Genomic DNA, 15,925 nt, shown 5'->3' on the forward strand with positions numbered 1-15,925 from the left:
GGAGTACTCTCTTCCCACGCCCACCAAAGTATCCTCCTGCTGCCTTAGCCTTCCGCTCTACCACTGACCTTGCTCAGGAATAATAGTTTCACTTCTATTATCTGAAGCATTAAGGCTTTTTTAAATCGGGAACTCTTTGAATCAGGAATGAATATAGAATGCATGACATTCTCAGTGACTTAACTTGTTAAGGGAAGGAGCTGGGTGAAGCACACTGAAATCCCAATATCCTAGGGCTCAAGGAAGTGGGAGATTGAGTTTGAGGCCAGCCTGGGCTATACAGTGAGGCCTTATGCAAAAGTCAAGAAACAGAACCTGGTGATAAACACCTTTGAAATTCTGCCTGGATGTCGAGGCAGAGGATTAAGAGCTCAAAGCTATTCTTGGCTACATAGAAAGTTGGAAGCCAGCCTGGGCTACTTGAGACCCTATCTCAAAATGAGAGAAAGACAAAGACAGAGACAGAGGGACAGAGATAGAGAGACAGGGTGTTGGGATGAGGGGGAACAAGCAGGGTGTGTTCCCTGGGAAGGAAGTGAGGAAAGACATCTCCAGCAGAACACTTCGGGACCTTGGGGAGCAGAGGTGTCAGGCAGTTGGGAGAGGCATGTTGATCAGAACTCAAGGCCCACAGGTGAAGGGGCTGGAGATCAGAGGTGCGGTAAGCATGGCCCGGCCATGATGGGGTACTTACTACTCATGAGACCTTAAGCCAGAGAGTGACAACTTGGGGCACCCTTGGGGAGAGGAGGGAAAAGTTGATTGTGGGTGGTGCTCCCCCAAACTGCTCTAAACACCTCCAGTGTTTCTCTGTCTTCCTCTTGGCTGGTCTAGAGCTACTGGCAATCCTCCTGCCTCATCCTCCCAAGTGCTGGATTATGGGCATGAGCCACTAAGTCCAGGACAGAGTTTCTCTGTGTAACAGCTCTGACTGTCCTGAAACTTGCTTCATAGACCAAGGCTGTCCTCAAACTCACAGAGATCTACTTGCCTCTGCCTCCCAAGTGGTGAGATTACAGGTGTGCGCCACCACAGCCAGGCTTTTTTCCCCCAGACCTCGCTCTGTAGACCAGGCTGGCCTTGAACTTACAGAGATCCGCCTGGCTCTGCCTCCCAAGTGCTGGAATTAAAGGTGTGCGCCACCAATGCCCGGTGGCTTTTTTTTTTTTTTAAAGCTAATGTTTAAATTAAATTTATTCGTTGACAATTTTATGTATGTAATGTAATGTATTCTGATTACTCCTACTCCCATCCTTTATTTGCCTTCCACTCCTGCCCCTGCCCCTCACAACAGCATCCCCCGCCACCTCGATTTTGGAGATTGTAGCCAACAAAGGCCTCATCAAGTCCTCTATGACTGAGCTATTTCCGCAGATGGATGGCCCCCGTTTCATGTGAGGTCACCTTCACAGGTCCCAACATCTGTGAAAAACATCTTCAGTGTCTGGAAACATCTGGAAAGAATCTGGCCGAACTGGTAGCCTGGGCTTTCCCACCAGGACTGCATCCTTTTCTCCCTTAGCACGGACGCGCCAAGAGGATCGGCGGGATGCTCCGCGGCAGGTGCGCCTGTCGGCCTCTAGATGGCACCCTTTCCCTTTCTCCCCGGCAGCCTTTCGAAGACCGAGAGAAGGGAACCCGGCTGGCCAGAGGGCTTGTATCGCCCACTGAGTGTGAGCAAGTTCACCAGCACCACAGCTGCGTCCTCAGCGGAGCATTGCCTTTGCACCTGAGAAAACAAAGACTTAAAATCACACAGGAAGGTGGGCACAGGGGTAGTTGCCTTCTATGCGCTCCACTTCCCTCATCTGTAATGGAGACTGATCCATCCCCAGCCAACGCTAGGTTGTTTCCTGCAGCTAGACTTGCCCATTCCTGGACTTTCTGGGCATTTCATAAAAACTGGATTTTATAATATATGGCCTTTAGTGTCAAGTTTCTTCCACTTGGCGAAATGTTTTCAAGGCTCATCCATGTTGGGGTATAATTGGTTCTTTTCTTTTTATGGCAAAAAATATAGGCTGGACATGGGGATCCACGCCCATAATCCTAGCCCTGGGAGGCAGATCCAGGGGCAGGCGATCTCTGTGAGTTCAAGCCCTGCCTGGTCTACAGAGTGAGTTCCAGGATAGCCAGGGAGCCAGGGAGGTAGAGAGACCCTGTCTTGACAAAAAAAACAAAAACAAAAACAAATACAAAAAACCCCACCATATGCTCCAACTGTATGGCTACAGTTTATTTATCCATTTATCAGTTTATGACACCTGGGTTATTTTTACTCTGGAGCCATTAAAAACATCGTGGCTATAAACATATGTACACACGTTTGTTTGTTTGACAGGGTCTCACTTATATAGCCACGGCTGGCTTGGAACTTATAGAGACCTGCCTGCCTCTGCTCCCTGAGTGCTAGAATCAAAGGCATGTGCCACAATGCCTAGTTTGTGTACATACTTTTATGTAGAAAAGGGTTGGCTTCCTTCCTTCCTTTATTTCTTTTTTTTTAAAAATATATTTATTTATTAAATTTTTTTCCATTTTACACACCAACCCCAGTTCCCCCTCCCTCCCCTTCTCCCGCCTCCTCACCTCCCTCCCACTCTACCCCCATCTGCTCCTCAGAGTGGGTAAGGCCTCCCATGGTAGTCAACAAAGTCTGGCCCCTCACCATTGTCTCAAGGTCTTTATTTCTGAGACAGGGTTTCTCTGTGTAGCCCTGGAACTCACTCTATAGACCAGGCTGGCCTTGAACTTGGAGATCCGCCTGCCTCTGCCTCCTGAGTGCTGGGATTAAAGGTGTTTGTCGCCATTGCCTAGTGCACATGACAATCTTAACTGGGTTGTCAGTTTCTTAAGTTTATAGCCAGGATTACTATTACTAGGTCATACTATAGGTTGTTTGTCTTTATGTATGTACTTATTAGTTTTTTTGTTTTTGTTTTTGAGACAAGGACTCATCATGTAGCCTGGACTGGCCTGATTCTCACTATGTAGACAAGGATGACCTTGAACACGTGGAGAGCTATGCCACCAGGCCTAGACTTTGTTTTATTTATCTGTGTATTGATTTAGTGGAAGAAGGGGTCTGTTGAGGCATGGCCACACTGTGTAGCTTGAGTCCTGAGATTACAGGCCCTCTTTATTTGTGTGTGGCTTTTTGAAAAACCGCCAAATAGTTTGTAACGCAGCTGTACTAACTCATTTCTTCCAGCAACACAGGAGGCTCGGATTTCTCCACATCCTGGCCAACACTTGCTAGTGTCTATCTCTCTCAAGATGGCTGTGCCAGTGGGAAGCAGATTCTCACAGTGGTTTTGCTGTCTCCCAAGTGACTAACAATTTTTTTTTTTTTGAGACAGGGTTTCTCTGTGTAGCCATGGCTGTTCTAGAACTCACTCTGTAGACCAGGCTGGCCTCAAACACACAGAGATCCACCTGCTTCTGCCTCCCGAGTTTATTTTTATTTGCGTGTGTGTGTGTGTGTGTGTGTGTGTGTGTGTGTGTGTGTGTGTGTGTGCCTGTATGATTTTTTAGTGCCATGTGCATGCAGGATCTCCTGGAGCTGGAGTTACAGACAGTTGTGAGCCACCATGTAGATGCTGGGAACCAAGTCTGGGCTCTGTCCTCTGCAAGAACACTAAGTGTTCTTAACTGCTGAGCCACCTCTCCAGTCCTATCATTTCTCTCTCTCTCTGTGTGTGTGTGTGTGTGTGTGTGTGTGTGTGTGTGTGTGTGAGAGAGAGAGAGAGAGAGAGAGAGAGAGAGAGAGAGAGAGAGAGAGACTTGTTCTGTAGCCCTGCCTGCAGCCTGGCTTGGTATTTGCTGTGTAGCCCAGGGTGACCTTGACTCAAGACAATCCTCCTGTTTTAGCCTGCTTGATGCCAGGATTACAGGTGTGAATCGTGAATCACCACATCTGGCTCTCTGGGAAACCTGTACCAAATATTTTAGGCTTTGATAAACAATGTTTTGAGCAGAGGCATCTGTTGGAGATATTGGTCAGAAGATACATAGGGATGACAGACATGGAGAATGGAAGTTTGCTTTGGCTTGGGGAACTTCCCAAGGCTCTCTGTGCCTGGCTGGGACAAGGCCTTTGTTATCAGCCGTGTGCCCCAAGCAGTTCCTTAATGCACCCATTCATCATCTGGAAAATGTTCGGAAGCATCCCTAACTCACTCAGTTGTGAGTATATATTTTTATTTATTTGTTTGTTTTTAGACAGGGTCTCATATAGTCCAGGCTGGCCTAAAACTATGTAGTTGAGGCTAACCCGGAACCACTGCTCTTGCTTCCACCTTCCAAGTGCTGGGACTGCAGGTATGAAACACCACTTCCAGCCTGTGCATACTCTTTCCACTGTCAGCAATGTCTGCAGCCCAGGGACCCCTGGCTCATTGGCAAGACAAGGATTTCTGAGACTGGTCCTTCATTCAGTGTCCTTAGTGTATGGCTCTGGAGAGATGGCTCAGTGGTTAAGAGCACTTGTTCTTGAAAAGGACCCAAGGTTCGATTCCCAGCACCCTCATGGAGGCTCATAACCATCAATAACTCTGGTTGCAGGGCACCAGATGCCCTCTTCTGACCTCCTTGGGCACCAAGCATGCTTGTGGCACACAAACATATATGCAAGCAAAGCAATCATACATATAAAATAAATGTATCTTTTAAAAAATATATCTTAGTGCCTTGGGAGACGGAGATCCAAGTTTGGTTCTGATTTCATCTCTAAGCAACCTTTTGTCAATTCTTTTTATATTAGCGGTTCTCAACCTTTGAGTTGCAACCCCTTTGGGGGAGTCAAACAACCCCTTCACAAGGGTTGCCTAAGACCATTGAAAGACACAGATATTTACATTATGACTCATAACAATAACAAAATTACAGTTTTGAAGTAACAATGAAAATAATTTTATGGTTGGGAGTCACTGCAACACGAGGAACCATATTAAAGGGTCGCAGCATTAGGGAGGTTGAGAACCACTGGTTTACATGGGTCACCCTCAGATTCATGTGCTCATATTGTACCTGTTATGAGGTAATTGGAAGGCTTCAACAGAATAAGCATGGTAGCATATGCTTTTTTGTTTGTTTTTTGAAACCAGATCTCACTATATAGCCCTGGCTGTCCTAGAACTCACTAGATAGACGAAGCTGGCCTCAAACTCACTGAGATCCACCTGCCTCTGCCTGCCAACTGCTGAGGTTAAAGGCGTGGGCCACTCTGCCTGGCTGATGGCACATGCTTTTAATCCCAGGACTTGGGAGGCAGAGGCAGGCAGATCTGTGTGAGTGGAAGGCCAGCCTGGTCTATCTAGCGAGTTAGAGGCTAGCCAGGGCTACATAGCAAGACCTTATCTCAAAAGCACCACCACAACCAAACAACAAAATAAGCATGTAAGCGCACAGTTGGGTGTTTACCTCAAGTACCTACTATGTGCCGTGCACCCTTCTGTGGATTACTTATTCAACACACAACACACGGTACGTCCCAGATACTGAATGGAAGGGGCCACTTTGTGGTCCAACTTCAAAGGTGTAAGAACCAACGCTTCGATCCCAACCTGAAGCATGGATAGGGCAAGAATTCAAGCTGAGGGAGGCCACACCTCCCGCAGGAATCCATCCGTTCCCAGGCAGTGAAACTCCAAAGCCAGCCCCAACTACCCGAAACTCAACCACAGAGAACTGGCTCTGGGCCCCCTCGCTGGCTGCTGGCTCCCTTCTTCTCTCCCAGCCCCACCCTGCCACCTCCATTTCCCTCCCTGGCCCTGGGGCCCCTGCTTCTGCTTCAAACCTGCTCAGCCACAATTCCTTCCAGGTTCCCTCATCTGTAGAATGGGGATAATAACAGTGCGGTGTGTTGTGAGGATCAGAGGAGAGACTGGAGGTGCAGTACATGAAGTGGACTCTCGATACAGACTAGTGGCCATCATTCCCACTGTCATAGGAATGATGCCTTGGAAGATCTTGGTCACAAGCTAAGTGGCAGCTTTATCTGTATGGGGTGGTTGGGGAAATGGAGGTTCCAAGAGGTCGGGCAACAGTTGCCCAAGGTTGTTCAGCTAGAAAGTAGGGGGCAGGACTTTGTGAGGGACCCCCCCCACAGACTTTCTGATTTCAAATCTCCCTCATTACTGCCTCTCTTTGCTGGACACATAAACAAGTCATAATCAATATTTATTAGCCACTTTCTGCATGCCAAGCCAAGCCCCATTCAAGGAGAGATTTGACAGGGATCACTGAAGGAGCTTAGAATGCAGTGATTTACAAGGCAAGAAAGCCAAGTCTTGCTTGAGGCAGAACACAATAAAGATTCAAAGAGAGTAAAAGGCCTTCAGGAAGAGAGAGGGGAAGTAGACAAGGAAGGCTTCCTGGGGGAGGGGAGGTCTAAACTGGGCTTGAAGGACCAGTAAACTATTTTATTGCTATTATTATTATTATTGGTTTTTCTCTGTGTAGCCCTGGCTGTCCTGGAACTCACTCTGTAGACCACGCTGGCCTTGAACTCAGAGATCTGCCTGCCTCTGCCTCTGCTGGGATTAAAGACATGGGCCACCACTGTCTGGTGAGATACCGTAGACGAAAGACATCTGTGTTCCAGAGACAATGTCTGATGTAGCCACAGCTGCCAATCTCGAGGCTCTGTACAGAAAAGTTTGCATGCATTCTCTCATGAGATTTCTCTGTGATCCTATGGGGTGTTATTAGCGATGAGAAAAAAAAAAAAAAAAAGAAGACCCAGAGATTGGAGAAATCTGGTCAAACGGCTTTGGTAAAAGGCTTAAGGTATGATATTAGGAATGCTGGGGAACAGAGCCTGGGCTGCCTGATTCCTTACGACCTAAGGAGGTTTTAAGCTGGAGACTCACTCTGGAGGGCTTTGAGTGCCAAGGCCCAAACTTGAAAAGAAAAACAAAAATCTCAAAACACCCAGCTGACCTTGTGCAGGCCAGCACCTGCCGATGTCCCGGTCACTCGTCACCACTCTTCCGGCCTCTTTAAACTTGGGACATGTGAACTGTACGTGGATGAGCAGCAGGGGAAGTTTATGAATAAGGAAGACGTTTGAGGTGAAGTAATTGCTTAGGAGAAACCTGGAGGTGTTTAACTCAGTGAGAGTGCTGGGTCCTGGGAAAAAGACTGTCCCTGACAGACCCTGGACCCCATCCCTCCTGTGCCAGCCGAGGGCAGGACAGAGCTTGGGAGAGTCCGGGAGGAGCCTTTACTAGAACAAACAAGGACACCGAGCTGGACTGTCCTAGATTTGACTGCCAACTCTCAGATCAGCAAATCTGTGAATGACCCTGGGCGAATTACCCCACCCCTCCGACTCCCTAGCTTTACCCATCCCGCTTCTCAGGATTGATGGGGTAAATTAAACAACATAACACATGTTAAGGTCTGATCTTGGTGTACTGTACTGGGATACAGTAGGCTCTTAATAGATGTTAATTAGTTCTTCCCAAGAAGAAGAAATGTAAATGGGAGGCTCCACCCTTTCCTGACCCTCTGCCAATTAAAGGAACAGGTGTCTGGCTTTCATTTGAAGAGAAAGGGGGATATATTGGTTATATTAATTAAATGTTACTAAATGGATATAATCTACCTAAGCAACAACGCAAATGAACAAAAGCTCTTGTGGCCTGGGAAATACACTGAGGGTCAAGGCTCAGATCCAGACTCTGATTTTCCTCAAGGGTTTGGCCCCCACCTTCAAAGAACCGGGGCCCATTCCTCAGCGCTATTCGCTGTTCTGTCGGTCGCGATACTGGGAACCCCAGATGCACCTCCTGCCTCAATTTTGCTGGCTGTTAGAGCCAAAAGGACGCTGAAGTCAGCAGATGTCGCGGCCCCTTTAAGCCACGAAGCTCCTGTTGTAATCGTTGTTTCTTAGACTAAGCTTTTCCGGGGGCGGGTGGGAGGGTGGAGCCTGTATATGTTGTAGAAGCCAATCGAAGCGCGGCATTTTCCGCGGGAGATCCGAATTTGGCGGCACGTAGTTTGGCGCTAAAAGAAAAAAAAAAGAAAGAGAAGAAAGAAAAAAAAAAAAGAAAGAAAAGAAAAAGGAGACCGAGCAAGGGCTGGGGACTAGAGGGCAAGCAGAGAGCTCAGCGGGGCGTGCAAGACACCCCTCGCGGGTCAGCGCACACGCGTGTCCGCGGGGTCCGTGGGCATCCGGGGACGCTCTCCCGCGCCGGCGCGATCCCGGGCGCCCAGACATTCCGGGCGCAGGCCCGGCCGGGCCAGCCCCTGGCAGTGGCACCCGCGCCTCGCGATCTCCGAGCGGTGATCTCCGAGCTCGGCAGCTCTGGGCGGCGGGCCAGGAGGGGAGGGTCCGGCCTTGCCCCGCGGGCGTCCATTGGCGGCTGCTCCCGGCGTCCGCGGCGCAGCCGGCTGCAAAGCCCGCAGGTGCCCCGCGCGCGCGCGCCAGACGCGGGTGGGTAGGGGGCGCCGCACTCGCCATGCTGCGCGCGCCGCGGACCCTGGCTCCGGCCACAGCGCAACCCACAAAGAGCTCGCCCGCGTTGAACCCCACCGAGCCACTGTGGCCTGCGGGTCTCAGCAGCCCCCAGCTCTGTCCGGCCACCGCCACCACCAGCACCACCACCTACTACACTTCGCTTTACACGCAGACGGTGCCTTCCGCGGCGGCGCTGGGCACCTGCCTCGACGCCACTCCCCACGGACCCGAGGGCCAGATTGTGCGATGTGTGCCCGCAGGCCGGCTGCCGGTAATGCTGGGGACCCCTGGTGCTTCCCATATGCGTGTCTGGGTGGGGAAAAAGGAAGGCGGCCGCCTGGGGTTCAGTTTGAGTACAGCTGGCTGAGGTGGGCAAGTGGGACTGGTAGTGTGGAGGAGAACCCCTTCGTTTTCCTACTGCATGAAATAATCATCTCACCTGCTGTTGGGGAGTAGGATGAGCACTGGACTGGGAGCCTGGAGACCCAGACCAACGCTCAGAGAGCCAGTGTGACCTTGACAGAGTCCACACGGCATAGACGTTGCTACAGTTCATTCATTCCTTCATTGTTTACACCAGAAACCAGCACCTGCAATTTCAGGCCAGGGGCTTGGCCTGTGGGATTTCCTGGTGACAGGAGGATAGGTCTCTGGTCCAGCCTGGTATGGACAAAGTGGTCTAGCCAGCTCCTTCTCAAGTGTTGTCCCCAGACCCTCTGCACAGCCTGGTCATCCTCCGAAATAGCCAGCAGCAGATGCAAATGTAGTTAGTCTCTTGGAGTTCCTGTTCAGTTGGACTGTGTCCTCCTGGGTCCTGCAGATCTGTTGTTGTGAAGGAAGGCCTGGTGTGGTGGCTTTGGGCCGTAACGCAGCGGGAGTAGCAGCAAGCTGAGAGTGGAGGTGGACCCAGAAAAGGCCTGGGGAGTTGAAGTGAGGTCAGGGAGCTTCACTTCAGCTCCCGATCATTACTGTATATTAGGATTAGTCAGGGCCTCTGTTTCCTCTTTTAAAAAGTTTTAAAATTACATTTATGTGAGGGAGGGGACTGTTTGTGCCACATTGTGTGGAGGTCGGAGACGACTTTCAGAGCCGGTTATTTTCTTCCGAGTGGGTCCTGGGGATCCAACTCAAGGTGTCCAACTTGGTGGCTCCTCTACCCACTGAGCCATCTTGACAGCCCCAGTTCCTCTTCTAGAAAATGCACCTTCCTTGGCTTATCTCCTCTGTCACTTCCAGCTCAGGTTTTGGAAGCGGGTGCCTGGGAAGGGAGAGGGTATGTGCGGTGTGTGGTAAGTCTAGGGGCAGGGATAGGAGCATCCCATGTCCCCTGGGCATTCTGGATGGCCTGGGCATCTGTCTGCTCTACCCTCCCAGGGCGAGCTCAGGGCTCAGTGATCTTGGGGGCTACATGGGTGGATCAACTCTCTGGCTGCAGGCAGAACCTCACTTTCTGCCTTTGGACTCAAGCTGTGTTTTACCTTCCCAGATCCTTTCCTGGAAGGGCAGAAGTGTCTCGGCTGTATGTCATCCCTGTTTTACAGGTCAAGATGACGGGAGTAACCATGCCTTGTCTGGTGTGGGGCATTTTCCAGCCAATTGCATTTGTGTAGCTTGTGAAGCAGATTGGACAGAAGTTTTCTGTCATAGAGGTGGGAAAACTGAGCGCCACAGGTCATACAGGGAGATGGGTCCAGTGACCTGACCTATGAGTCAGCTCTCCCCATGCAGCCTTGGAGCTAGGTGGCCCCAGGAAAGGGGACTCTGTGGCAGGCTAATCTCTCCTTTGGCCACCTGCTTTTGGATGTAGAGTGTCAGTAACAGCTGGGGTTCTGAACTGCTTTGGACCTTCCCCACCAATCCTGCATCTGTCTGTTCTGCCCTCCCAGGGCGGGCTCAGGGATCTTAGCCAGAGCTGCTCTTGCCTGCCAGGCACTGCTTGGCACTCCTTGGCAGTTATCTCAGTTAAGATGCTCAGGATGGGGCGCTCTGCAGGTGAGGAAACTGAGCAGAGGTGAGGTCACTTGCCCAAGTCACAAGCCAAGAACTGGGGGTGTCCTTGCGTCAGACTCCCTAAAGGCCTGCCAGGCCCAGAGCCCATCTCTGGGCCATCTCCAGATGCTGGGGCCCCAGTGCCCCATGGGCAGGCCTAACCCCCTGCTTACTCATTTTACAAGGGTGTGACCTGGAGCTGCTCCAACCCAACCTTGGGTGTGGCCTTCTGCTTTGTGGCTGCAAAGTGTGGGGTGAGCAAGATTTGTTGGGGAGCTGGCCTTTAAAGGGATGGTAACCAAGTTGAGTTGCAGAAGTAAGGCCAGGACTCGGTCTCCTTGCTTCCTACCCATCGTTCTTGCCGTCCTCTAGAAAAGGCTGAGGACCACTCCTGTGGAGTCTCACCTCTGGCCGGGTTCATGGCATCTTTCTATCAGCCCTACAAGCTGGTTTCTGGGAGGACAATGGGGCTCTTTGGTGTTTTTCTTTGCCTCTTAATTTGTCTGTACTGTCCACATTGCTGTCCTGGAATTCACTATGTAGACCAGGCTGGCCTCGGAGATCTGTCTGCTTCTGCCTCCTGGATGCTGGGATTAAAGGTGTGTGCCACCACGCCTGGCTTTTGTTGTTGTTGTTGAGATGGGGTCTCACTATTGCTAGACTGGTCTTGAATGCCTAGCCTCAAATGACCCAGCTAAGTTGGGCACACATACACTCCTGGAGTCCTAGCACTGGAGAAACTGAGGCAGGAAGATTGTTGAAAGTTACAGATCCAGCAGGTCATGGTGGCTCGGGTCTTTAATTCCAGTACTCCGGAGGCAGAATGGGATCTCTGTGAGTTTGAGGTTAGCCTGGTCTACACAGAGTTCTAGGGCAGCCAGGGCTGCATAATGAGACCTTGTCTCAAGATAAACAAAAAAGATCCTGCCTTAGCCTTTCCAATGGCTTAGACTGTAAGCTGAAAACACACACACACACACACACACACACACACACACACACACACACACACACAATTTTTAACTCTACTGACACCAGGCTAGATGACGAATAGGCCTAGGGGTAGGGTGACAAGCCCCATGCTGTCCTGCTGTTGTGGAACTTGGAGCCAACAGCAAAGTGTTCCTTAAATTTGCTCTCACCCCAGTGCCTGACCAGGTTGGAAAGGAGACCCAGGTCCCTGCTGTGTGACCTTGGGCAAGTCCCTTCCCTCTCTGACCCGATTGCTCACTTGCTTGGCCTGCCAGCTCCTCTGTTCCTCTGGGGCTGCCTACCCTTAAGGGCTTGGCGAGTGGGGTTAAATCCTAACCAGGACAAAGGGGCTGTTTCAGAGGGTCCAGATTAGAGCCACGCTGGCCTCTGGGTGTGGTCACAGATCTTTAGCCCCTGCTGCCTCGCATTTGTTCACCCTTGAACTTCACTCATGGTGATACCCCTGCCTGAGTGGCGGGAGGCCCCGCACTGGCCCTGGGCAGAGTACACTGACTGACTCTCAGCAGGAGCAGACTGGCCCAACTCTATAGGTGGGTCAAGGTCACCTGACCTCCCAGCTCACCGAGCTAAGGAGGGGGAAGTCTAGCTTTGACCCCGTCTGACCCCAAGGCCTGCCGTCTCAGCCTCTCCTGCAGCTTGTCTTCTGCCAACAGGCTTCTGCAGGCTCAACCCAGCCACACGGAGACTTTTCTTTGGGTGGTGTCCTTAGGTGGGGACACTTTGCTACTTAGGGACCCTGGGAGTGCAGTGACATAGGACACAGTGGGGGGGGGACAGAAGGGGAAACAGTCTGAAGTGATGGGAACAGATGACACAGCCAGACCTTGGCCCACTTTCTAGCAATTCCTGAGGGCATAGATATGGATGGCTCTTGGAGCCTGGCACATGGCGCTGGAGTTGGACAGACCTGGGTTCGAACCCAGACTCCGCTTTTGCCTGTGTGACTTTAGGCCTGCCTTGTAACTTAACCTGTATCCCCTTGTCTACCAAGACAGATTGCCAGTGCAGATCCACTTCAGGACTGAGAGATGTGCTAGGCTGCTCAGGGTTCCCTCCTGCCACCTGCCTTGCAGGAGGCAAGTGACCTGATGGGGGCTTGGGAGTGTGGGATGAGCTGGAACTTGGCTTGACCAGTCCCCTTGTCTCCCTGTCCCTGTATGGCGGGAGGGGGTTGGAGTGACCCATTTTGATCAAGACAAAGTCTGTGGCGCCCACCTAGCCTTGATTACAACAGCTATGCAGTGGGTACTGGCGGTGCTGGAGGCTCAGTTAGAGCCCAAGTGCTGGAACTTAGCTTAGACTGTAGCAGGTCTCAGGGGGTGACTGACAGGGCCTTTCTCTGGTGCCAAGATGGGGCTAGCCTCCCTGGAGTTTAGGATTGTTGGTCAGTTGACCGGTAGGTGAAGAATACTCAGGGACACTTGCGGAGAGACAAGCAGGGATTTGGGCTCTGTCTGAGCCTTGGTATGGGGTGGAGGAGAGAGACGCTCAGGCTCCTGGGAGCCGTGAACATAACTCTTGCACCAGTCCAGGGAGACTTCCTGGAGGGGGCAGGAGTCGGGGAGGGGGAGCCGACACCTGTCAAGCCAGCTGTGCTCAGCAGCAGTTAGAAGGCTCAGCCCTGCGGAGCGTGACCTCACCACTAAGTGTTAAAACAGACCTCTCAAGTGGGTGGGGGTGTCTGGGGGACAGGGAAGGAAGGAAACAGGCTCAATGGCCCCAGAGGGTGTGTCCAGGAAGATGTTGAGATCGTGTTTGGGGAATAGACTGCTGTGCATTTCCTGAGCCCCTACTGTATCTACTCCTAAGAACTCCATAGAAGTTACTCCCGAGTCCTTGCCATAGCCTTCCAGGTCATGATGTTCTGCCCATTTTACGGAGCAGGAAACTGAGGCTCTTAGCTATGGTGGGACATGTCCCTAGGTCATACAGTGAGCCTTCAAAGGTGCTGGAGAGTCCAGCTGGCTCTTTGCCCAGTGCCCCAGTGCCCCAGTGCCTCTGCCCCACCCCTGCCCAGCCCTAACCATCAGGGAGGCCCTTTCCGGGCAATGCAGCTAGAAGCCTCATTGTGGCTCTGTGGTGGTGGTGGTAGTGGGTGGTGTCTGGGTAGAAAGGAGCAGATGGGCTGTGGTTTGGTTTCCCCAGCAGGTGTTTCCCAAGCTTGGCGGGAATGGGGAGGGGCAGCAGGGCCTCAGCTGCTTGTCCTTAAGACACGGGGTTGGGGGAGGACTCATTGTGTCTCAGCAAAGAGAATGACAAGCCGCCCATTCAGGAGGCCCTGGACCCTCAAGCTGGAGCCCAAATGGGGAAGGGGAGTGTTTGCACTGTTTCTCAATGTGGGCACCTCCCCGGGGTGTGGCACTGAGCCAGGAAGTCCCCTGGGCGGATGCTGGTCCCACCCTGATAAGGGCCAGCTGTGGGGCTGTGATGGGCACCAGGTCTGTCTGAGCCAGCTGCTTCGGAAAGCTAGCCTGATGTGGTTTAGGTCCCGCCCACTTCTTCCTTCAAGTGTGTTTCATTGGTAGATGCCTCGAGGGGCTGGGACACAAGAGATGGGGATTTTATTTTATTTGCCACTCAGAAAATATGGCACTCACTTCGCTGGGTATTGACATTTCCTCACCAAGTTCAGCCAGCCACGCTGTACCAGGGCTGAGGGCAAACACAGAGAAGGTGGCTGCAGTTCAGGGAAGAGGATAAGGAAGACCCAATTCTCTAATTCTCCCTCTTCCCCTCTTTCCTGTCTGTCAAAGGCCAAGAGGAAGCTGGACCTGGAGGGCATTGGGAGGCCTGCGATCCCTGAGTTCCGGACTCCCAAGGGGAAGTGCATCCGAGTGGATGGTTTGCCAAGCCCCAAAAGTAAGAGTTTTCGGAAGGGCACCTACAGCAGGGTGGCATGGGGCAGGAGGCTGTACCCAAGTCACCAGCACAGAAGTCTGTTTCAGACTGTTTCCTTTCCCAAGGTTTCTGGGGTGATCTCACACTTGATTCTGTCAGTAGGTAGGACTGTGTCCCATTTACTGATGAGGCAACTTGGAAGAACTCGGAACTTGGCCCGGGTCACACAGCTAGTCAGTGGAATCAGGACTAACATCCCAAAGGGCTTGTACACTAGGTACCTGCTCCCCAGAGCTAACCACAACATCACCAGTGTTGATCTGGGAACTTAATTTTTTTTAAGTTTTCATAGTTGGGTTAATCTGACCTTTTCTTTTTTTTTAAGATTTTATTTATTTATTATGTATAAAGAAGAGGGCGCCAGATCTCATTACAGATGGTTGTGAGCCACCATGTGGTTGCTGGGAATTGAACTCAGGACCTCTGGAAGAGCAGCCAGTGCTCTTAACCGCTGAGCCATCTCTCCAGCCCCTGACCTTTTCTTAAAGAGAGCTCTGGGAGGATCAGCAGCTCACTTGCAGACAGTGCTAATTGATTCAAAGGGAACTGAAGCTTGGCCTAATCCAACCTATGCCGCCTGAAGGTATCGGGGCTGTCTGGCTAGTACCTTCCTAAAGCTGAGTCAGAAGGAATTCCTACTGTTGAGATTTCCAGTCAATATTCTGGTTAAACTGGGAATTAAAGCCAGTGTGTCCAGGAGCTATATGAATTTCCCCAGAGGTCTAATAAGCACATACCACTAGGTAGAATGCATGAAGGTCAGGAATTGGGGTCCAGGTAAGGGATCCCACTGGTTCACCCTTTTCTGTGAACCCTCGTTATCTTATGTAGATGAGGCACAGGATTCCAAAGCTCGGTAGGACTACAGAACGTAATACACTGATCAACTATTAATGTCTGCCATGGACACAAAAACCGCACTAAGCAGCATGTGTGCCAAATGCTTGGCCTCTGTGTGTTCAGAGATTCTCAAGTCCCCCTCTTGAGGGATCTGAGACTAAAACTTAGTTCCCATGATTAGTTTGGCTACCAGCTTCTATGTGACTTAAAGTCATTTGATTGCAAAAGTTCCCTTGTGGTTTAATTCGCCGCAGCTGAGATGTGGTGTTGCAACCTCAGCCTTATTGAGAAAGGGACCTTTTCCACGAACCTGGTCCATTTGCTGTTTGATGTTAGATGATTCCCCTCAGATAATTATTGGGCTACACCTGGAAAGAAAAGGCAAGTGTGGATCTATAAAAATGTTCTCACATCCAGGCTTGTCCTTCCCTCCCAACCACAATTCCTAATTCCTGGTATAATTGGTAGGAGAGGATAATGGTTTAAGGGGAAGGCTGGAGCCAAACTGCCTGCATTTGAACCCTGGTTTGCCACTGGCTGGGTGAAACGAACAAATTACTTAGCCAATATGTGCTTCCGTACAACCTTGTAGGGTACTCGCTTAAGGAGAATGCCCAGAACAGTGACCCCTCCCAACAGTTGTTGGAGCTGTGGCCGTGTCTTCTCCGAGCTATGGTGGAAAGGTACTCTGAACCCGGAGTGGCGACACTTCGCTTCCGGTCTCTGCAGCGCCCCCTGGCG

This window comes from Onychomys torridus, chromosome 2 (assembly GCF_903995425.1).
Source record: "Onychomys torridus chromosome 2, mOncTor1.1, whole genome shotgun sequence".
Lineage (NCBI taxonomy): Eukaryota > Metazoa > Chordata > Mammalia > Rodentia > Cricetidae > Onychomys > Onychomys torridus.